Source organism: Protopterus annectens, chromosome 9.part0, assembly GCF_019279795.1.
Source record: "Protopterus annectens isolate FY-2018-M chromosome 9.part0, PAN1.0, whole genome shotgun sequence".
NCBI lineage: Eukaryota > Metazoa > Chordata > Ceratodontiformes > Protopteridae > Protopterus > Protopterus annectens.
The window spans coordinates 926,622,666-926,646,729 of NC_056743.1; the positions used below are offsets into that span (position 1 = coordinate 926,622,666).

General features: G+C 41.3%; 1 protein-coding gene across 1 annotated transcript in view; it reads right to left on the bottom strand.

The window, feature by feature from the left end:
• The window catches only part of PAN2 (poly(A) specific ribonuclease subunit PAN2), a 1,212,755-nt gene that overhangs the window by 502,156 nt on the left and 686,535 nt on the right, over positions 1 to 24,064 (bottom strand). The gene's annotated exons all lie outside the window — the stretch shown is intronic.

Genomic DNA, 24,064 nt, shown 5'->3' on the forward strand with positions numbered 1-24,064 from the left:
CTCACCAGGTTTTTCCCTTAAACCCTACCTTCTCACCAATATGCAACCTGATATTCCACAACTAGCTGTTAGGGATGTTGGCAAGTCGACTCTATGTACGCTGGGAATTGATTTAATCAGCATGGCCATACAAAAATGTGCATTCTTAAATGTATTTATTCATTCATTCTTTCATTCAGTGTCAGCCTACCCCAAAACCTCATCTCTGTTGTTTGCTGACTGTTAAATAACAGTCTCCAGAGATACAGCTAGTTCATCTGGTGCATTGGGCAGTTCTTCATACCCCCCCCCGATCTGCTGTAACAGAAGCAGTGTCACAGTGCAGTGTACTTTTTGAAATCAAAGTAAAGATATTACTGCTATGGCACATTTCTGTGGGTGCGCGCATGTATGTGTGTCGGCATGTTTGTTTGGACAGGGTATTGCAGTGTATTTAAGAGTGACAAGCTGGCCAAAATTTCTTTCACTTTTCATCAGTTATCCATCAGTGTTGTACACAATAAGCGATTATCTTTGGTAGCTTTGCAGGAAGTGTGTAAAAACAACTGATATTTGGAACATTTGCACAGCAAGTAGCATTACCATCTCACAGCACTTCGCTCTGGTCGAGTTCTTGGCTGTAGCTTCTTTTGTGTGGAGCCTGTATGCCTTCCCTATCTCTGTAAGAGTTTATTCATGAGCTTTAATTTGCTCTGTTACATAAAAGACATGCTGCAGGTGAACTGGCATTTCTCCAATGTGCCTGTTGATAAGCATGCAGTGTATGTGCATGTACTCAAATCTTGTGACAGATGCAGCTTCTTGACAGAGAGAATATTATTATGTGTATTTGTGTGTGAAAAATCAGTCCATCATATGACAGTGCGTGTGAGTGCCTGACAAAATAACACCTGTTTTTATCTGTGGACACACAAAATATTGACAGACACATGGCTTTTATGGCGATCGGTAAAAATAAAACTGAACAAAAAAACAAAACATTATCTTTGAAAGATGAGACACAAAATGTATCACAGACCATCAACACCCTATACCCCTGGGGAACTGGTGCCCACACACCCCAAGACTGTATGATTGGATTCTGATAAAGACTTAGTAGTGACTTCTGCATTAAACCCCACCTAATCTAAACTCGCTTTACTCAAAGATGTACACAGAAGAGGAACGTAGGGTGTGCGGAAGGCTGTATAAGGTCCTTATTCCCTTAATTTCCCTTCAACCAAACCTCAGAGGTGATCACAAAAGGCCACTACAGCTGCGATTACTACTACTGCGATCATTATTTCTTTCCTCACAAACCTCAGAAGTGAGGACAGAATATTCCTATAGTTTGACCTGGTGCTGGGGAAAATGTGATCATTATTTCTTTAATTTTCCACACAGCTAAACCTCAGAGGAGTGCAAAGAAGGCCACTATAGCTTGTGAGAGGACTAGGGATAATCTTCTCATTATTTCTTTAACTTTCAAACCTCAGGCGCATGCACAAAAGGTCACTACAACCTATGAGGAGACTATGGACAGTGTAGTCATTACTTCTTTAATCTTCCTTGCAACCAAACCTCATAGGTATGCAGAGAAGCTCACTACAGCTTATTTATGGGCAGTTGTTTATATCTGAGGGCAACTTCCCTCTTTGGACCATGCTTCTCCTTTGGGAGCAGTTCAATTAATGCCCTCCCACCTTGGATGGGCAAGCCCATCCCATCCCTGCCACTCAGTCATTTGAGCAACTAATCGAACCTGTGTTGGCTGAACAGTAGTCAGGGCTAAATCCATCTATGCCACCAGAGTGGCTTAATGTGGCTCAGGTTTTTGATGGTGCCAGCAGGGTGGACAGACTGTACCTATTCTGAGAAGGAGGTGGTTTCCATCCCAGTTATGCCTAACATCCTTTCCGGTAGGATGAAGGTCTCATGAACACTGAAAGTAGAAGCCGGTACTGGAAGAAAAGTGCACGGTGGCTGCCCAAGCTTGTGGCAGTAGCTCCTGTCCCCACATGTGAGGCAGTGTGCATGGCTGGACCATTAGTCAGTCTCTGCAGTGATGCAGGTGTTCATGTCACTACCAGGTAGAGGAGGTAGTGCTGTAACTGAAAAATGCTCTCCATTGCACAAGTGCCTCTGACATCTGCCTGGATGACTCCCCATTATAGGCTTTTACCATGGTGGATATGAAGAAAGATTCCTTACTGACAGGGAATGAATGGGTCCAAGTACTACTAGGCAGGCTTGATGGTTGGTGGAGAGAGGGAAGAAAAAAAAATAATGGAAAAATAAGTTCCTCCACAGTTATTAGAGTGCAGTCTTGACCAATTAGGGTGTGTTGAAAGGATGAAGGAAAAAGCTGACAGTAACTGGGATAAAACAAAAGAAAAAGTTATCTGAATGGAGTAGAGAGACCAGGATGTAAAGATAAATGGGTGGGCACGAGAGGGCTGTGTGGGGAAATACTGGTTTGGGGACACCATTAAAACCTTTGCACAGGGCTCCAGTTCATCTAAGGCTAGCCCTGACTGCAGGGCTGGGTTACCACTGATGCTGGAGTGTTGGGAGTGGTAGTAGCAGGGCAGAACTTTAGAAGTAAAATTTGAGAAAATGTGGCTAAGCCTATGGAGGGTAAACAAAAGCAACATAAAGGACACACCCTCCCCCCATCTACATGCTGACATACACCCTACTTCGCACAAACTGCAGCTATGCTGCTCTGTTATGGTCCCTGGTATCATCACCAGGGACTCATTAATTGCTATCTTCCTGTACATCCTCACTTTCTCCCAGGTCCTGTAGTTGTCAGAGCCACCAGTCAAACTTGGGTTCCCTGGGTTGTACTCAGAACTTTATCCCTCTAAGCCATTACTGCTGGAACAGGAAAGGGTAGAGTTGTCTTAAACACTGGTTACTTAAGCAGCTCCTTAAAGGGGTCCTGCATCTTCATCCATTTCCGCAGAATCTTTCTCCATGGAACTTGAACTTTATGACTGAATAAAACTTCCCATCCCCCATTCAAGTAGCAGGGCATGTGGCTTTTAAGTTCACCTTTAAGAATACTGTGTTACTGGTGTCATCACTTCTGTTTGCAGTTCTTTCAGATGCAGGACCCTATTTCTAGGATATCTAGGGAACAATGTTTGGTCTTTTACAAGAATGAGGTGTCCTCTATCCATGTTTTACCTCCTTAAAGTGGTACTATAACAATCTTTAAACCATTCTACTCTAGAGGAAGCATCCAGGTAGGACAGACTAACCTTCGTACTCTGGACATGCACCACGAGCTCAGGTTTTACATGAATACAATGTATGAGTTCAGGAAGAAAGACAAGCTGCTTCATCTGTTTTGCTCCAGACAGGGAGAGGCTGTAAATTACTAGGCAAACTCTTTCTAAAATAATTGTTAACTTTGTATTCTAAATGTAAAACAGTAAACACCAAAGCAACCCTTCCACTGCTCGAAGAACCAGTCCGTTGGAGGAGCGTTGTGATAAAAAAGACTATTACTCTTGTCTTAAAATTGCATTAAAAACTTTCGCTATTCAGCGCAGTAATTCATTCAGTCAAAAGAAGACAACACAGTTGAAATCAAGCGCTTTCGCTTGGTCCCATTGCCAAGCTTTATCAAGATAAAATGTGCACTAAAAAAGGGCTGTATATATAAAACTCGTTAACCACCATGTGACAACAGAATTAATTAAACTTTAAAGCTGTACATTCATTTCCTAGCCTGACTACATTTCATTTACATCATCGTACTATTATTGTATAATCCATGAATACTGATGTGTATAAAATATAAAAAATCATATTAACCTTATTTTAATATTGAAATTCATTAGATCTAATTTCTTATATACTACAACAAAATTAATTAATTTCATGTCCTACAAAAATATGTGGAATTATAAAAATATATATATATATATGTATATAGACATATAACAAACATACATATGCCATTTTCATAATATAAATAAATAAATATGTAAATATTATAAAAATGCTGTAAAAATATTATAAAAATATTCTCAATGTGTTTAATAAACATTTTCTAAACTGTCAATACAAAACTAATACCTGCAAAGATTTATTAAAATCAATGTATTATTGTAAAAATTCATAAATATATTAATTCAAATTATATTATATTAATCTATTTTACAAATAATGTATTACTTAAATAATTAAACAAATTATATATACAATGACATCAAATTACTTATGAATCACAGTCTGGCCATTCTTAGTTTAAGAACACTTTTTATGTTTATATTATCATTTAAACCGGGACTTGTGGCAGCGTCTAGTTTAAGCTGCCACAAGAGTTCCTTGTATTCTAAACGGGTTTCCCAGTCTCCCCCTCTACCATCCATTTGCACCTGTTCCAACACAATAAACTTTATACACATCTCAGGACATGAAATTGAATGTTTATAAAAGGCATTAGTTTCTTTTTTTCTAGAGACTTCATACATATGCTCATAAATTCTCTTTCTCAAGGACCTTTCTGTTTTGCCTACATAAAAACTGAAACACTTTGTACAATATCCCAAATATACTATTCTTTGCATTGCACAATTCGCATAAATGTTGGCTTTAAAACAAAAATTCCTAGAGGGAATATACAAGGAACCTCTATTAAGAATGAATGTGCATTGCTTGCAACTTCCACATTTATAAGTGCCTTTTTTCAAATTCTTATTGTTACTAGTTCTTTCTTGAGGTTGGAACTTCTCAAATAGTTCCTTTATGTTGGTGTCCCTACGTCTAGTAAATCTAGGATACCTCGAAATGTGTTTATTTAATTCTTCATGTCCTGTTAAAACCGGCCAGAACTTACTGATTACCTCTTCAATTTGTTGAGAATCATTTGAATAGGTATGTGTGTAATTATTAGAAAAAACAGCATTACTAATTTGACTAGATTTTGTTTCTAAAATCTGCCCCAAACCTAAATAAAGGGGGGTATTTGTTCTCTCTGTATTCTAAAACTTCTTTGCTCATCTCATCAATCAAACCCTCAGGGTAACCCCTTTCCAAAAACATACTTTTTAGTGTCAATAACTCTTCCATAAAATATTCTAAAGTACTTGACATTCTTGATGCCCTTACCATTTGCCCTTTAATTATGCCTTTCTTTTGATGGTAAGGATGACCGCTTGTGAAGTGCAGGTATGTGTTGGAAAAAGTGGGTTTTCTGTATAGTTTAGAAGTGAACCTATTATTAACACAATCCTTAGAGATTGTAACATCCAAATAATTCATTTTCTCATTACTAATAACATATGTAAAAGACAAAAAATGAGTCGTGGAATTGATGTAAACAAAAAATTCAAAAAATTGTCCCTCAGTAACAGTCCACAATATACTTAAATCATCTAAAAATCTGGTATAATGCTTTATGTATTCCTTCCATTGAGTGGAAAAGATAAAATCCTGCTCCCATCTATGTAATACTATGTTTGCATAAATAGAGGCGCATGGGGCACCCATTGCCACCCCCTTTTTTGTCTATATATTTCTCCATTGAAAAACATGAAGTTATTTTTTAGTATAATTTCCATGAATTCAACTAGTAAATTTATAGTGTTAGTTGACAAACCTGATTCTTTAACTAATGTTTCATTAAACCAATCTAGACCCTGCTCATGGGGAATACTCGGGAACAGGTCCACAACATCAATAGTTATTAGTAGTAAATCTATTTGGAAAAAATCTCTCTGTATACCTCTTAAAAAATCCCAAGAATCTTTGCATATATATTTTTAAGTTCACCTTTAAGAATACTGTGTTACTGGTGTCATCACTTCTGCTTGCAGTTCTTTCAGATGCAGGACCCTATTTCTAGGATATCTAGGGAACAATGTTTGGTCTTTTACAAGAATGAGGTGTCCTCTATCCATGTTTTACCTCCATAAAGTGGTACTATAACAATCTTTAAACCATTCTACTCTAGAGGAAGCATCCAGGTAGGACAGACTAACCTTCGTACTCTGGACATGCACCACGAGCTCAGGTTTTACATGAATACAATGTATGAGTTCAGGAAGAAAGACAAGCTGCTTCATCTGTTTTGCTCCAGATAGGGAGAGGCTGTAAATTACTAGGCAAACTCTTTCTAAAATAATTGTTAACTTTGTATTCTGCCATCAGGCAGTGAACTGCTTTTAGGAAAACACTTCTGTGAAAGGCCAGCTTTCAGTATTTGCTTCAAAAATGTTGCCATTGCAGTCTTACTGGCTCTTGGTAAATGGTGTAAACCAACACCAAGAATTATTGCTTGGATCATGATTCCAGAAATACTTCAGCACCTGGGTGCTTTAGGACTCAGCCTTTTAAGCCATTGCCTTTTGACTTTCTCCTGTTTCTACATCCCAGCTGGTTGTATATTATTATTTATAATGTTTACTGCTTTGAATTCATGATAGCAGTTACCCAGTGCAGGAAGCCTCCAAAATCAAACGTAACAAATATGTACTCACTATGTCAGATAACCTACAGGGGCATCTGCAAATGGAATTTCTTCTAAGACAGAAAAGTGTGTGTGTGTATATGTAGGTATATATATATATATATATATATATATATATATATATATATATATATATATATACATACACACGCACACACACACACATATGTATACTATATATATATATATATATATATATATATATATATATATATATAGATGAGATATAGATATATACACACACACACATATATATATATATATATATATATATATACAGATATATATGTATACATGTATTTGTGAGTGTGTGTGTGTGTGTATATATATATATATATATATATATATATATATATATATATATACATACATACACACGTACATATATGTTTGTGTGTGTGTATATATATATATATATATATATATATATATATATATATATATATATATATGTATACATTCATACATATACATACACACACACACACACACACATATATATATATATATATATATATATATATATATACATACACACACACACACACACACACACGTATATATACATTTTTTTTTTTATGTGCATTTTCGTCTGTTCTGCCACGGATCATGTGCTCACTCAGTACATGAAAAGTGGAAAAGAAAACAAACATTTTGGGCACGGTTGCTCTCTAAGCCTAAGACTGTCATGATATATGTTAAGAGTCGCACACCCATTTAATTGTGAGGACAAAAGCAAATTCAGAATTATGCCAAGCACAACCATCCAATGTAGAATTCCTTGCAGTTAAACTGTGCTTGCTATTTTCTCCTAATATTGATATATGCCTTTACCATGATTTAATCACCTTTTAGTAGTATGTGTAATTAAGTACTTCCAAGAGTTTCAGATATAAATCCCTTACTACATACAGTACCAATTACATATTTCTGGTCCTACAAGCAAGTTTTCTGTTTCTGTTAAGGGTGGCTACCTGGAAAAATTTCTTGCAGTTGTACAGTAAACTCAGTTAACCGGCACCCATGGGGACCGACAGATGCCGGATAACTGTAGTTTCTGGTTGCTTGGGAGTTACTATTAAAAATAGGCCTAACAGTGTACCTTTTACTATTTGTTTGGTTTGACTTGTTCTCAGGCTGGGGAGAGAGGGAATTTATTCCTATCTTCCTTTTTAAAACTCAAACTCTAAAAACGTAAGGTAAGTACAACACTTGAAAATTGTACTGTATTTTTTCGCTATTTTTTAGCTGGTTGCTTAAGTTCCGGTTAACTGATAGTTTACAGTAATCTCCTGCTACGCTATCATTTTGGACCGAAAGCATAACAACTCAGTGCTTAAATTAATGCCTGCGCTATTACATCCATACTAACTACAGCAGTAGGAGCTTCCTGCTTCTTGGAAAGATATGCTGTGAAATAGATCTTGCAGACAGAATACCCAGCTTTGAAAATGAGTATATGTGATACTGTAATGATGAAACCACAATGCAACTAAGCAACTGTTCTACTGATGAAGTAACTTCCTATGATTACTCAGGATGCTTTGCTATTGTATTCTCATTACTGGCCAAAGCCTGTCTATAACAAAAATTTTGTCTCTGCAGCCATATTAAAACTGAATAAACAAAATGAAACTAAAATAGAAAAAAAAACACTACTTTTAAAAAATAAATTCAATATTAACGTCTGGACTATAAATGAAAATAGAGTTAAGTGTAAAACAAGGTTGCATGGAAAGATGATCATTACTTTTTACTTGCATCACAGCAAAAATAAAATACATATGTAGCATTGGTCTACAGCTATCCCATAGGGCTGGCACTCAAAAGTCATTTAAACTGTACTGAACAAAATAACCATCTACGTTTTGTCAGTGAAGAAGTGTTCTAATTTATTTATTTTCTTGTTGCACCATTCTTCCCCCAATTGTGAGGTTTCCCCTCTCCACTTTACTGACCAACCTGTATCCTCAAGGGCAGCAGCCTAGCAATTCATTCTCCTAAGGGACAAGAGAGGTGGGAGCAATTTTAAAAGCTGCATGGTAGACTGGGCTTTTTACTTTATGCCAACCCCCCATATGCTCAATGACACCTACTGGGCTAAGTGCACAGTGAGGATAGGACTATCACTTACTTTTATAACTGATGTAAGTCTGCAAATGCAACTCTAGCTCTTGAGGCAAAAATACACATCTTTTCACTCTCCAACAAGGAGCTCAAATGCACGTATGTTCCCAGACTTGCCCCTCCCCTCTCAGCCTGACAGAGGTTAGCTAGTTTAAACCTTGTTCTATTGGGATTGCTAACTCATCCCATGTCAATCTGGGCTGTAGTCAGGGCTTGGTACATCTACATTATGAAGCTGACAAAGAGGAAGGATGCAAAATTATGGCATCACATAAAGCTACTTAGGTTCATAGGTGTGTACGCGGCTAATGGCCCTGGAGCCTTTACAAGCCTAGTCCATAGAAGTGCCGTGGCATTGTGCCACCCGTTAGTTCCCAGTGCCTATATCAAGTACAGCCACTGGAGTGATCCCCAGGGTGAACTTTCCATTTCCCATCCACTCATCAAGATTTCTCTTGAAGATGGCCAGTGAGGTGCTCTGCCTGACATGTATGGGAAGTTTATTCCAGAGCACGAGCAGTCTCTGGGTTATGAACCTGTCCCTCCAGCATGTTCTGTTGATTGTGGTAATGAGGTTGAGGTCTCTGGAGCGTGTGGTGTGGAGGGATTGGGATTTCTTTACATGTACCATTTCTAACACAGCTGGGTCAGACATGGCTTTGTAAGTCAAGCAGAGATCACCTCTTAGTAGACGATATGACAGAGAACAGCTGGAGTTTTTTTTGAGTCTGTCCATGTAGGACATGTGTTTAAGGCCTAGGATCCTCTCTGTGAGGTACTTTTGTGGCCTTTACAGCTGTTGCATGTGTCTAGTGAGGTACATGCTAAATGAGGTATTATACTCGATGACTGGCCTAATGAGGGAAGAGTAGAGAGAGATGATGACCTCTTTCTTCCTGGATGCAAAACCCTTGGCAATGAGATGTGCCACATAGGACTTTCTGACCACAGTGGCAATGCGGTGGTCGAAGGAGAGGTTGCTGTCAACCTGTGTCCCAAGATCTCTTATAATGCCTTCAGTGTTCAATGGGCTCCCATTGATGTGGTAATTAGTGGGAACTGAGTTTTTCCCAAAGGGGACGATGACACATTTTTGTCATTAAGCTGAAGGCCATGGTTTCGACAGCAGTCACTGGTCTCAGTGAGGCCTTTCTGTAGAATGTCTACATCACTTGGGGAGTTAATAATGGCTCCCAGCTTGCAGTCATCTGTGAACTTGGTCAGTCAGTGTCCCTCCGTTTTGGCCTGGACTTCTGAGAAGTAGATGTCAAACAGGAAAGGACCGAGGACCGATCCCTGTGGGACTCCACTCAAGACTGATCGGCAGTCTAACTTGGAGTCCGCTACTTTCACACTGTGGGTTCTATCTGTGAGCCAATTTGCAACCCACCTAGTGATATAGAGGTTGATGCCTGGTTTGGTGCGTTTATCAATAATTCTTGAGTGGGGAATGGTATCAAAGGCCTAGGCCAGATCGAGGTAGGCTGCATGAACTGCCTTGCTCTAATCCACAGCTCTGGTGATTGACTCAAAGAAGTCAACCAGATTGAAAAGGCATGATCTACCTTTCACAAAACCAAATTGCGTGTGATCTAGAGTTTGGAGATTCTCTATATCCATGTTAATTAGGTCCGTGATGATGCACTCCATAGCCTTACATATCAGACTTGTCAGGCTAATGGGGCGATAATTCCCAGCGTCTGTAGTCACTCCCCATTTCTGGAGAGGGATGACTGTAGCAGTGCACCATTTGGTAGAGACAAAGCCTGAGGTGAGGCTGTGATTGAACAGGGCACACAAATGTGGTGCCAGTTCACTTTGTAGTTCATGTAGAACACATCCAGGGATATTGTTGGGTCCCATGGAAGTTGTATTCTTGGCCTTGGACAATGCAGCTTTAACCTGTGGTGCAGTAATGCTGGGTGCCTGGCTTTCCTCTGGTATTGTGAATGGTCCTTTTGGGAGGGGTATAAAGTTGGCACTGAATCTGTTGGCCAGTATGTTGGCAATATCTGTTGGCTCAGTATAAGAGGTACCATTGTGCAGTAAATCAGAGCAAACCTGGGTATTGCCATGGAGATTCTTGATATAACTATAGAAGGCTTTGTGGCTGTTTTTAGTGTCTGCCACAATTCTGCCTTCATAGCTGACTTTAGAGGTTTTGATGAGGGATCTCAACTTTTTATTGAGGCTAATAAGGGAGTTTTTCCAGTCTTTGGGACTTCACCTTTTTCTGCAACAGTTTCTTCCTTCTGCTGTAGAGTTTATTAATGGCAGGGAACCACCATATTGGCTTCATTTTTTTGAAGGAGAGTGTCTTGGTTCTGTTGGGTATGGCTAGTTCCATGCATTTATGTGCATGTTCGTACAGTGCATTGGTGTATGATTCGGCAGTCATGCATCTATTTTCCATTGATATGGGTGTCGTGAAGTTAGCAACCTTTGTTTTTAGGAGCCCAAAGTCAACTCTGGAGAAGTTTTTCATGGTGGTTACCTATGCAGGGGGTGTGGGTAAGATGTGGATTTCCATGGTGATTAGTTTGTGGTCAGATCTAACCAGGGAGGAACTGACTATTGGTGCAGAGCAATGGTTGCCCATTAGTAATAACCAGGTCAAGGATGTTGCATCCTCTAGTGGAGAGGTAAGAATGAGGTGATCCAGGGCATTGGAATTAATGAATTCCAGGAAGTGTTGGACCAGTGTATTGGTGCATGAGTAGTTTTCCCAGTTGATGGAGAGGTAGTTGAAGTCACCTAGTATAAGAATGCTGGGTTGGACCCTTATAGTTTCCAGGGTGCTTAGGAATGTGGAGTGGGAGTCTTGGGACATGGTTGGGGACCTATAGCAGCCTATGACCTGAATCACCATCTTACCCAATGTTAGTTGTACCTGAAGTATCTCAGATGTGTTATGCTGAGCTGCTAGTCTGGAGGTGTGCATATCTTTTCTGAATATGGAGACACCACTGCCTTTGGAGCTTTGGTCCATGCTCTGGGGCCGAAAGGTGTGGAATGAGTTACAGTCTGGCAGTGTAAGGGTGCTTTCTGCTGCTTTAAACCAGGTCTCCGTTACAGCACAAATGTCAATGTTCTCCATTTTGACGACTTTTGACTTAAGTCTAGGTCTTCCTGTTTGTCACATGGATGTAGACACTTGTGTCGGTTTACACTTGCCAAACTTAAAACAATGTTGTGTGTCACGTTGTGTTTAATTATGTTACATTACATCTATCATAATGACCCTATAGCTCTTCTATCTGGGAAATATTTAAATAATATTTTATCATACCCAGCCTTAAAACCAATTAAAGCTGACAGTTGGAATTACTTAGTTGATAAAATAATCAACTATTAAGTGCTGTGAAATGCTTCCTTAAATTACCTTTTTAACAACTTTCTATTACTTGGCAGACATAGCTACTTCTAAGATGTATGCCCTTATCTTTAAAGTTGATCTCTCTTTCACTTTTCATCAGTTTACACACCAAATTCCTACACTCTCCATCTTTTCATATACTGTTACCATATTTAATCTCTCTTCAGTTTAATCCTTTCATTCCATTACTACAATTTACAGCTCTGCATACCTCTATCATTCTTCTTTACCCTTCCTTTAAGGAGCCCAGAACCACACTACACAGTCCAAATTACACCTAACACTGCATCTGCACAATGGTAGATGCACTCTTTTACCAATGGAATACCACAGGGTTCGGTTTTGGACCCCCTCCTATTTGGCATGTACTTCTCAGACCTTCAAGATAGCAACTCTAGCCTATGGTTAAATACGTTTTGCAGATCACTGTAAATTGGATGCTGTTATTCGATCTTCAACGGACTCACAATTGCTCCAACACAGCTTATACCACACTAACAAATGAAGCAACGATAATGGCCTCGAATTAAATGTAAAAAAAAGTAGCATGGTTAATTTTGGTAAACAAAATAACAATTTCAGTTATCTAGGAGATGCATCCCTCCAGTCAGACACTGCTGTAAGGCATCTTGGGTACACTTGTTGATAATTCTTTATCATTTGATCATCATGACTCAACAGTAGTTTGGAAAGCCTTTTATCTGGCCCATTTAATTTCCAAAGGCATTTCCACTAGATCCAAAGTTGTCTTGATTCTCCTTTACTTATATCTTGTTAGACCTATTATAGCAATAACCCACGCCTGGGTGTGGGTAATGTGGGATTTAACCACGGTTGGCGTGGTTTGGTCCCGAGGGACCAAAGACAACCGTGGTTAAATCCTGCATTACCCACACCCAGAAGTGGGCTATTGCTATTATACAATGACATTATTTAAGAAAAGAAATAATTACTTTTCTTAAATAATGGCATTGTATAATGCCTCTTTGCTGCTCTTCCGCAGCTGTCTGGTATTCCGCGGCAGTTCTGATGAACTGCGCATGCCTACGCAGTACATCAGAGCTGTGGGCAAAAGCAACGCAAGATCTCCGTTGCTTTTTACTGTTTCACTATGTTAAATGGGTTTAACATAGCGAGACAGCTTTAAAATAAGCAACGGAGATCTCCGTTACTTATTTTAAAGCTGTCTTGCTATGTTAAACCCATTTAATATAGCGAGACAGCTTTAAAAAAGCAACGGAGATCGCAAGATCTCCGTTGCTTTTTACACACTGTGTCGCTATGTTAAAGGAGTTTAACATAGTGAGACAGCTTTAAAAAAAGCAATGGAGATTTGCGTTGCTTTTTTTAAACCTGTGTCGCTATGTTAAACTCTTTTAACATAGCGAGACAGTGTTTTATACTAACGGAAAAAGTCCGGGCGACTGGACCTTTTTCCGTTAGTATATTGAGGGATTTACAACGGGCACGCTGGTTGGGCTGGCCAATCAGCGTGCACGTTTTAGAGGAAGAATTGTATAATACTGAATATAACATACCTTTTGATATATATATATATATATATATATATATATATATATATATATATATATATTTAAACATATCACACAACTTGAGAGACAGTGCAGTTGTGTACACTTACTATAAATGTAGATGTTCGAGTGTATTCACTGTTGTAGTCTTGACTTGTGGGATTTCCTGACATGAAAGCTGTTAGCCGGCCTGACTACCAGAGAAACTTCTTTCCTTCTCCTAAGGCTGGAGGACGCCCTAATTGATGTCAGTACACTTAGGTATATAGGGAGCCAGCCTATGTCATGAAATCATTTTTTTCTTATCCTCAGTGAGAAGTAGGGAACTGAGAAAGAGAAACTCTACAGGAAGAGAGGCCAAGAAGGGTCCTCTTGGCTAAAAAAGAGATTATGAGTAAAACTACATAACAGGCTAAGGGAGAAGGAGGCAGGGAAAGAAGACTGCAACAGTGAATGCACTCAACTGTACTATGTTCTTTGTGTTTCACTGTTGCAGTCCTGACTTGTGGGAGGATTCCCAAAGCTTAAAAAAGGGAGGAAGGAGACTACAGAAAGAAGAGGATGCCCTGCAGGATGGCAGTGGCGAATCCTGCTCTGGACCTAGAAGAAGCTGCCAAGTGGTACTGTTTGGTGAAGGCATGCACAGATGACAGCTTCCAGGATGTCTTTAGTAGGGACTCCTTTCAAGAAGGCAGCAGAGGTTGCACTAGCCCTAGTGCAGTGTGACCTGACAGCTTCAGGAGATTTTTTGCCATGACTGCTGTAACCAAAGGAGATACAGCGGGAGATCCATTTTCAGACAATCTGTTTAGAAGCTGGTTTTCCCTCAGAGCCAGGGACAAAAGTCACAAAAAACCTGATCAGATTTTTCTCAAAGCTCTTGTTCTGTCAAGATAGTAGCAGCGGTGCCTATGCACATCCAGAGAACAAAGTATTCTTTCCCTTTGTTTTGGGGGTTGGGAAAGAAACTAGGTAGGTGATTGGCTTGATTGAGAAGTGTCAGTGACCACCCTGGGCATGAAGGAAGGGTTAGTTTTGAGGGAAACCCTGTCTGGGTGGACAATTAGGAATGGTACCACTGCTATGAGAGCCTGCAGTTCAGAGGCCCTCCTGGCTGGGGTGATAGCCAGCAGCATAGCAGTTTTCCAAGTTAGAAACTTCAGTGGGGCAGATGATGCAGGTTCAAAAGGAGACACTGTCAATTTTTCCAGAAAAACTTTAAGGTCCCATGGAAGGGCAGGTTGCCTCCTGGGTGGTCTGATGTGAATGACTCCCCTAAGAAAATGTCTTAACAGGGAATGGTAAAAGACAGAAGGACGAGCAGGTATAGGGCCCGAAATAGCAGTGTCACAAATTTTAATGGAGGAGTAGGAAAGGCCCTTATCAACCAGACTAGCCAAGTAATCTAGAATGGTACCAACCTGGGCTGAATCAGGATTGTGGCGCTGCTGCAGCCACCAGATGGAAAATCTTTTCCTCTTAGCTGAGTATGATTTCCTAGTGCTATGCCTTCTGGATACCTTGAGAATGTCCTGAACCTGTCTGCTTAGGGTAAAGCTTGTTCCTGGATGCTGTAGAATTAGCCAAGCTGAAAGGCTGAGCGTCTGCAGGCTGGGGTGCACAATCCTTCCCTTATCCTGAGTGAGAAGGTTGACTCTCTGAGGCAACGGCCATGGACTCTGGTTGGTTAGTTCGTGAAGCAGAGGGTACTGATGCTGCCTGGACCAGTCTAGGGTTATCAGTATTGCCTGTGGGCCCTCTTCTCTTATATGTAGAAGCACTCAAGGTAGTGGGTGTAAGGGATAAAACGCGTAAATGAAGAGATGAGTCCAAAGGAAGGAGAAAGCATCTTTTCTCCTGGCTGATTTCTGTTCGATTCTGGAACAGAATCTTTCCAGTTGAGTGTTTTCCTTGCTGGCAAAGTGGTCTATCTGTGGGACTCCCTATATCTGGGCTCTGGGCCATGCTAAGAAATATTTTCCGATGCAGATGCCATTCATGGGAGTCTATAAAATTTCTGCTGAGATGATCTGCTAGACTAATTTAGCCCCTGGAAGGTATTGTGCCAGAAGGTGCAACCCCAGAGTCAGCAGTTTCCCAAACTTTCATCACTAGACCGCATAGATGGTAAGAATGGCTGCCCCCTGCCTGTTTATGTACAACATAACTGTGGTGTTGTCTGTTTTGATTATCAGGACCCTGGTTAGCATTTTTCCTTGAAAGCCATTAGGCCTTTTTCACTGCCGTAAGCTCTTTCCAGTTTATGTGCCTGTCCTTGAACTGAACCTCCCACTTCCCTTGGGATTAGAGGAGTTGAAATTGAGCCCCCCCCCCCCCCAGGCTGTATCTGAAACATCTATGTAAGAGTTTGGCATTGGGGAGTGACTCTGAGTGGAAGGCCCTGATTTTGGGCACAAGCCCCTGACCACCATGCAAACTCCTCTTTGAGACAAGGGATCAGCTCTATCTCGGTCATCAGGGACTGAGAGTGCTGGCACCATGCATTTCTGAGGTACCACTGGAGTTGCCTCATATACAGCTCTGACAGAGGAACCATGAGGATACACAATGCCATGTATCCCAGTCCTCGGAGAAACTCTCTGGCTGAGATGCATTGTTTCTGCTGGATGCTTAGAAAATAATGGGTCAAAAAGGAGACCTTGCATGGTGGAAGGAAGGCTTTTTGAAGTGAGGAGTCCAGGAGTGCCCCCAGGAAGACTATCCTTTTGGTTGGAACAGTGTTGGTGTTTTGCAGATTTACTGTGAAACCCAGGGAGGACAGGAGGTCTTGGGGAAAAAAATTCCTTGTTAAGTTTCGATAGATTTGTCACCTGTATCAGGCAAATGTCCAAGTAGGGGTATATATATTTGGACCCCTCTGGTCCTGCAAAAGGCAATTGCTTGGGCTAAGCACTTGTTGAAAACCCCTGGAGCAGTGCTGAAAATTGATGGTGACTGGAACCTGCTCTGAAGCAAAGAAGGCTTCTGTGCAATTCCTGAAATGGGATATACAGGTAGGCATCTTTTAGATCCAGAGAAACCATAAAGATCTGTGGGGCTATCATAGGCAGGAGATTTTGAAGAGTCAGCATTTTGAATTTTGTAACCAGGAGAAATGGATTGAGGTTGGACAGGTCTAAGATAGGATGCCAAGAGTCTTCTTTTCTGGGAACCAGGAATAGCCTGGAGTAGAACCCTTTGCCTTTTTGATGTTCTGAAACAGGTTCCACATATCCCAAAGAACCCAAAATTTGAATCTGAGAAAGGGCCTTTGTTTTTTGATTCTGAGGAATATGTGGATAGCTTGGTTACTTTAAAGGCTCTCTGACACTGAGCTTATAACCATTTGAAAAAAGTAATGTCTAGAAACCAGTTGTCTGAAATTATGTGAGCCCAGTTTTCTTTGAACAAGGACAGCCTTCCTCCTAGCCTTATGGGGAAGGGAGGTGGGGGGAGCATGGTGAGTGAGTCATTGTTGCTCTCTGGCAGAAGTCTGAGGTTTAGAACTCCCTTGCCTGGAAGTTTCTGAGGTCTACTGCTGGGTCTCTGCAGCTGTTGCAACTGCCTATGAGTACTTTCCCACTGGGTTTTTCTTTGTCTGCCTTTAGGTTGGGAGGAAAAGGACCAGTGTTTAGTGGGGAAGCTCCTACTAAACCTAAGAAGCTCAACTTGGAGGAGTCTTTCACAGTTTGCATAGACTTAGCTTTGTCTTCCATTTTTTTAAAAACAACCATAGCTTTAGGTCCAAACAGGAATTCCTTGTCAAGGGTGTCACACTGCCAGCCCAGTTATCTGGAATTTTGTACATAATTCTGTGTCATTTGTGAATACTGACATGATTTATACAGAACTGTATGTTATGTACTGAGGTTTAAGAATGTAATCACAACATGCCCTGCTGGAACATAAAAGACTAACTTGCAGAACTTAAGAATAGTAGAGGTTAAGTTACTTTATAGATGGGCCATAAACAAAAGATGTTACCTCTCAGTTTCAGTTCAATAGCAGACACAATGTCTAGAGTTATATGTTTTTCTTGTCTTGAAAGAAAAGTAATTACTAGGTTTAAAATATAAAGTGTTTTATTGTTATACGACTTCCAAGATCTGGCAAACATCTGAGACATGTATTTTTAACACAGAGATGTGAAATTCTGTTAAGTTTCTGTTTAGCTTGGGAACTGAAGTCAGGCGACAAACAGTGAGGTCATCCAAACTGGCCCAGCAGTAATGTTTGATATTAATTTGGGAACTCTCTGAGAGAGAGACTGTACATTTTGTATTTTGTCTTGGACCTAGCAAGAACATCCACTCATCATCAACATCTGCACTTGGTTTACTCTGCAAGTAAGTTCTTAGGGCATAGTAACTCTTTTTAGATATATATATGAATATAGTAAAGATTAGATTAGATGTTTTCTGTATTTATTTGAGAGTTTCCTGCAATGTTGTTTTAAAATATTTCCTGTGATTTTGAACTCTGAAGAAACTGTGTTTGTGGACTGAGTATTGCCTTGTTCTTTTATTATTATTTATTATTATTATTATTATTATTATTATTATTATTATTAAATATATTTAAACCTAACCTTGTGGCTGATACTTGTGAGACATATTTAAGCTCTTAAGAGTACTTGCATATCTATTTGCTGACACTGTACAGGCCACTCCTAACAGCCTGGCACTTGGTCAAAACTATCATTTGGATTACTAGTAACAGTAGGACTGGACACTCTTTGTAAGGGCTTTATAGTAGCTGATAAAGAGTTGGTTGGTGGCAGCTGGAACTACATTATAGTCTGGGCAGAAGGGGGCATAGCCTTTCTCAGGTGTGTGTGTGTGTGTGTGTGTGTGTGTGTGTGTGTGTGTGTGTAAATCAAATCTCAAACTGTGTGTTTGAGCTACTTGGGCAGGGACACAAAGCACTGGCTGGACAGAGAGAGTGTTGGAAGTTTTGGCTTGGCTACTCGGCTGAGATCTCAAACCTAGAGCTGTGCCAGTGTGGAGTCTTATTGGGGATCTGGAGAAAAAGGGAGAAACCAGCCTCACACTGACTGTGATCTCTGTGTGTTCTTAAGGGAAATTGCACTTTACTGTGTGTGTACTTGTCATCCTTCCAGTGTGTACACCCCCCTAGCTGTTGCCAGCAGTGAAGATTAACGCTCCTTGATTACTGGGCCAGTGCAGGGGCTTCACAAAGGGGAGCATCAAGGAGGTTAGATTTAACATGGTCAGGAATAGACTGTTCCCTAAGCCATGCATGCCTTCTAATAACTGAGCCAGTGGCAGCTGCCCAGCTAAAAGCCTCCACAACATCATAGCCACAGTGCAAGGAATGCCTAGCTACATGAGAATCCTCCACTGAAGAGACCAGTTGCTTAAGTTGATTCAGAATGGTTTGCTGATGTTTAATCATGTGAAATTGACAGTTGAGAGCCCTCATAGTAAGGGTGGCTGATATACATATACCTTTTTCCCACATCTATCAAGGGCCCTACTCTATTTTTCTGTAAGTAAAGGGTTTTTAGAGGAACTGCCTTCTAGCCCCTTTGTGTCCTGGGGTTACCACCTCTTAATCAGCAGATGGATTTTTGAAAAGGTATTTATTTGAGTCCTGTACCCTATAAAACCTGTCTGGTTTATGAGGGGCTGGGAGCAGAGAGTCAGGTTTCAAGGAGGAATCCAGGAAGGGATCCTCAACCACCTCTAAAATTGGTGGAAAAGCAAGATGTTTGTGCTCTGGCAGATCAAGGAAAGTACAGTTGTGTACACTTACCATAAATGTAGATGCTCGAGTGTATTCACTGTTGCAGTCCTAACAAATTGGTTATCCGGCCCCCAGTAGCCCTCGATCGGCCCAAATACCAAAGATAAGGGAACAGGACGGATGTATCCTTGACACAAAAGGAGGCAGCCGAAGTCACTTCCTCAGTCTTTCTTGCCAGAAAAGTCAGGTGCCCCCAAGTAAACAATGCTTAGATAAAAAATAAAGCATCCTTAGTAAACCAAATAAAGCCTGCACCTTAGGAAAGGAGAGCAGGAGAATACCAAAACTGGGCTAAGGATGGAATGAAACCAGGACTGCAACAATGAATACACTTGAACATCTACATTTATGGTAAGTGTACACAACTGTACTATGTTCATCGTGTTTCACTGTTGCAGTCCTAACAAATGGGTTGATTACCAAAGCCCAGAGAAGAGGGAGGAGGTACCAACACGATCAAGAATTGGAGAGCATGCCCTGCAGAACAGCAGAAGCAAACTCTGCCCTGGATCTAGAAAACAAAGGCAAATTATAATGCTTTGTGAACATGTGTACAGAAGACCATGTGGCAGCCTCTAAAACATCTTTAGTAGGGACACCCCTTAAAAAAGCTGCAGAAGTGGAGGCTGCTCTTGTGGAGTGGGTCCTCACTCCTTGATGAGGAACCTTGCCATGAAAAGAATAACAAAAAGAAATACAGTGTGCAATCCACTTAGAAATGGTTTGCTTAGAAATAGCTTTGCCCTGAGCTCCAGGTGCAAAGCTGACCAATAGCTGAGCTGATTTCCAAAGATCCTTAGTCCTGTCCAAGTAGAATCTGAGCTGTCTGTCTACATCAAGAAAATGCAGGGATCCTTTCCCCTCGATTTTGAGGATTAGGAAAGAATGTAGGAAGGTGTATGGTCTGATTAAGAGTCAGGCTAGAAACCACCTTCGGCATAAAAGAGGGATTGATCCTCAGGGAGACACGATCTGCATGGAAGATGAGAAAATGCTCCACAGTCATCGAAGCCTGCAGTTCTGAAACTCTCCTTGCTGAAGAAATAGCCAAAAGGAATGTGTTTTCCAAGAGAGAAACTTTAAGTTTGCAGTGGCAGCTGGCTCAAAAGGAGGAAGAGTGAGCTTATCCAACACAAAATTCAGGTCCCAGGCCGGAGTAGGTGCCCTTCTGGGAGATTTTAAGTTGCTAGCACCTCTGAGAAACATTTTCATCAAGGGATGAGAGAAAATGGGCTGTTCAAAGAACAGTAAGCAGAAAAAGTTGAAGCATGAATCTTGATAGAAGAAAAGGAAAGTCCACTTTGAAGCAATTCAGCCAAGTATTCCAAGATCAGAGGAAGAGTAGGCTGAGAAGAAGATTCGCCTTTTTCCTGCATCCAATGAGAGAATCTTTCCCATTTGCCAGCATAGGACTTTCTAGTGCTAGGTCTCCTGGCCTCACAAAGTACGTCAACCACCTGCTGGGAAAGGGAAGAAGAAGTAGATTGATTCATACAAGGAGCCATGCTGCCAAATGGAGAGTCTGAAGATGAGGATGCAGAATTTTCCCCCTTCCTGAACTAAAAGATCTGGTTTCAGAGGAAGATGTCACGGAGGGAAATTGGGAGAAACTGCGAAGCAGAGTATACCAATGCTGCCTGTGCCAGTCTGCAGCTATGAGAATGGTCCTTGGTCTTTCATCCCTGACCTTCAACAATACTATGGGAAGAAGAGGAAGGAAGGCATAAACTGAAAGAAGTGACCAAGGGAAAGATGGAGCATCCACTTTCCAGGCTTTGCTGTGATGCTGTCTGCTGCAAAAAAATGGCAGAAGGTGGTTGTCTGTGGATGAGAAAAGATCCACCTGCAGAGTGCCACAACACTGAATGATGCTGTAAAAGACTGTTCTGTTCAGCTGCCACTCATGAGAATCCAGGGTTTTTCTGCTCAACTGGTCTGCCAAAACACTGAGTCCCCCTGGAAGAAACTGAGCTAGAAGATGCTGCTGCTGTGGACCATAGATTCATGCTCTGTCTGCACAGGGGGTAAGAATGAGTCCCTCCCTGTTTGTTGATGTACCACATGGCAGTGGTGGTGTCTGTTCTGACTAGCAGAGTTCCCGGTGAAAGAAGATGCTTGAAAGCCAGTAAGGCCCGGTGAACTGCAATTAATTCCTTCAGGTTTATGTGCAAGTGCATCTGCTGGGCGTTCCAACGTCCCTGTATGCATCTGCCATCTAGGTGAGCTCCCCATGCGTAGTCCAATGAGTCTGTGGTCAGAACTTGAATTGCAGGAGGTGGACAGAAAGACATGCCCTTGTTTTGCAAACAGGCTGTCGCCCACCAAAGAAACTCTCTGCTGACAAGGAAGCAGAGGAATAATCACATCCAGGTCCTGTGTATGTTGACACCAAAGGTTCTTGAGGTACCATTGCAATTTACTCATATGCAGCTTTGCATATGAAATCATGAGAATACAAGAGGCCATGAATCCCAGAGCTTGCAGGTATTTCCTTGCAGGGAGCTGGGACAGGCTTGCCAAGTCCTTGAAGTAAGCTGAAAGAGTTGTCTGCTTCTCCTAGGTGAGATATATCATCTGGGCAGCTGTGTTCAGACTCACTCCCAGGAATGTTATGGTACCATTTTGACTTTTGCTCATTGAGAGTGTAACCCAGGGAAGAGAGAGGAGTCTTCACAAATTCCAAATCCTTTAACAGCTGTTCCCGAGACTTTGCTTGAATCCGCCATTCATCCAAGTAAGGGTATATCTGAATTTTCTTCTGCCTGCAAAAGGCAATGACTGGAGCCAGGCACTTTGTAAAAACTCTGGGAGCAGTAGATAAGCCAAAGGGCAGCGCAGAGAATAGATAATGTTGCTTTCCCACTCTGAAGCGAAGGAACTGCCTGCAGCTTTCCCTGACAGGGATGTGCGGATAAGCTTCTTTGAGATCCAAAGTTACCAGCTAGGAGTCGTTACCCAACATTGGTAGCAACTGATGAAGAGTGAGCATTTTGAACTTTGGTATCACCAAGAAAGAGTTCAGAATGGATAGACCGCCAGGTGCCTTCTTTTTTTTTTTTTTTTTGGCACCAAGAAAAGTCTGGAATAGAAGCCGTGGCCTAGGAACTGATTCTATTGCCCCAGATGCAACAGAGACAAAATTTGCTTTTCTACTTCTGCCCTTTGATTTGAAGGAATGTCTGGGAACCCTTTGCACACAGGAAAGGAGTGGAAAGAAAACGTGTGTCCTAGGGACACAGTTCTGAGTACCCATTTGTCGTCTGTGATGGTGGCCCAGACCTTTGCAAAAATGGCCAACCTTCCTCCTAAAGGAAACTCCAGGCAAGCAGGAACACGCAGAAGTTGGACAAAGTCATTGAGAATGCTTGGGCTGAGATGCAGGCTTAAAACTTCCCGACTTAGAAGTGGAAGCATGCCATTGTTTAGTCCTTTGAGGGGTAGCCCCATGACCCCTAGCAGATTTATAACCCCTGGTCCTAGAACGGTTCTGTCTGCTGGTATCAGGAAACATCCAACTCTTAGAAGGGTAGCTCCTGCTAAAGTGAGGAGGTTGACCTTGCAGAAAGTCTTTAACTGTTTGCATGGACTTGGCCTTATCCTCCATCTTCTTGAGCACCTCCTCCGCTTTACTGCCAAAAATGACTGTCCTTGTGTAAAGGTACATCTAAAAGCTTGACCTTGACAGGCTCTGGAAGGGGCTGTTCCCTGAGCCAAGCATGCCTTCTGATAACAGATCCAGTAGCTGCAGCCCTGCAGGAAGCTTCAAAAACGTCAAAACCACAGTGTAATGAATGCTCGTTAACAAGACTGAATTAAGTAAGTCCTACATATCGTTATTCTCCGCCAAGAAAGGCACACTGGAAATATTTGCCTTAATAGCCTCCAAGGTATGCTGCTGATACTTGAGCATATGAAAAAGGCAACTGGTAGACCTAACATCAAGAGTGGCAGAGGTATAAACCTTCTTACCCCACCTGTCTGGATTCCTAGATTCTCTATCAGAAGGTACAGGATTTCTGGTAACAGTAGCCTTAACCCCTTTAGGCCCTTGAGAAATAACCTCTGGGTCAGCCAGAGGATTACGATAAAGAAACAAATGAGAACCAGGAACTCTGCAGTACCTGTCAGGTTTCCTGGGAGCCGGAGGAACAGAGTTTGGAGTCAAGGAATTTTCCAAAAATAATATCATCCACCACGTCCAACACAGGGGGAATAGCCAGAGGCTTGTGCTGAGGCAAATCCAAAAATTCTCTGATCCTTTTCTTAGACTGAGGGTAGTCTTGACTTTCCCATTTAAAATGCTCCCTAAGAGTATTCAAAGTATCACCAAAAGAATAATCCTCTGGAGGAGAAGCAGAAGGAAAGGATTCCTCTGCATCAGAATCCTCAAAAGGAGAAAAAACCTGAGAAACTTCCTCTTCATCAGCAGAAATGCTGGAAGTCTCAGTACTTGAAAACGATGAAGCTTCTGAGGAGAAAGCCCTGCCTCTTATGGAAGGAGGAGGCTGTGAGCTCCTAATAAGAGTCAAAAGATCATTAGCCATTTTAACCATCTGAGATTAAAAGGAACGAGAAGCAGCTGGAACCTATTTCTTCACAGGCTTGCGACTAGAGGATTTACCTGAAAGTCAGAAGGACTCAGGAGGCTTGGCTACTGAAGAGGTCGTCGGTATGTGCCTGCTGTTAGAATGAAGAACAGAGACTGCTTAGCCACAGGCTGAAGGTCAAAAGACAAAAAAGAAAGCCGGAGGCATGGAGGTCTCTGAAATGGTCTCACCAGAGGCCTGCAGAGGTAAATCC